Source organism: Coregonus lavaretus (assembly GCF_964263955.1).
Source record: "Coregonus lavaretus genome assembly, contig: HAP1_SCAFFOLD_762, whole genome shotgun sequence".
Lineage (NCBI taxonomy): Eukaryota > Metazoa > Chordata > Actinopteri > Salmoniformes > Salmonidae > Coregonus > Coregonus lavaretus.
Genome location: NW_028156213.1, coordinates 64,678 through 65,000, shown reverse-complemented (window position 1 = coordinate 65,000; position 323 = coordinate 64,678).

Sequence of the window (323 nt, the reverse complement as noted above, 5' to 3'; positions counted from 1 at the left end):
CCAAAATGGCTTAGAAATTCGACCTCACGAGTGCACCCTCACCAGCCATTTTTATATATGAGCCACTGGGCTATTCCCGTTCAGAGGCAGGCTGCTGTGATGTGTTACAAGTGCCATGTAACAACAATAACAATACTATAGTGGCTTCGATTTCAAACTCAAGAGTGCACCCTCACCAGCTGTTTGTTTCCCATTTGGAGAGAAATAATGTGAGGATTTCATTTTGGCGCTCACGCGAAATGACACAAAGTAACAAAGTCGGAGGGAAACAAAGTAGCCTCTCACTCGCTGCCTGTGGGTGGGAACCGGCTTAGAGCTGTCTG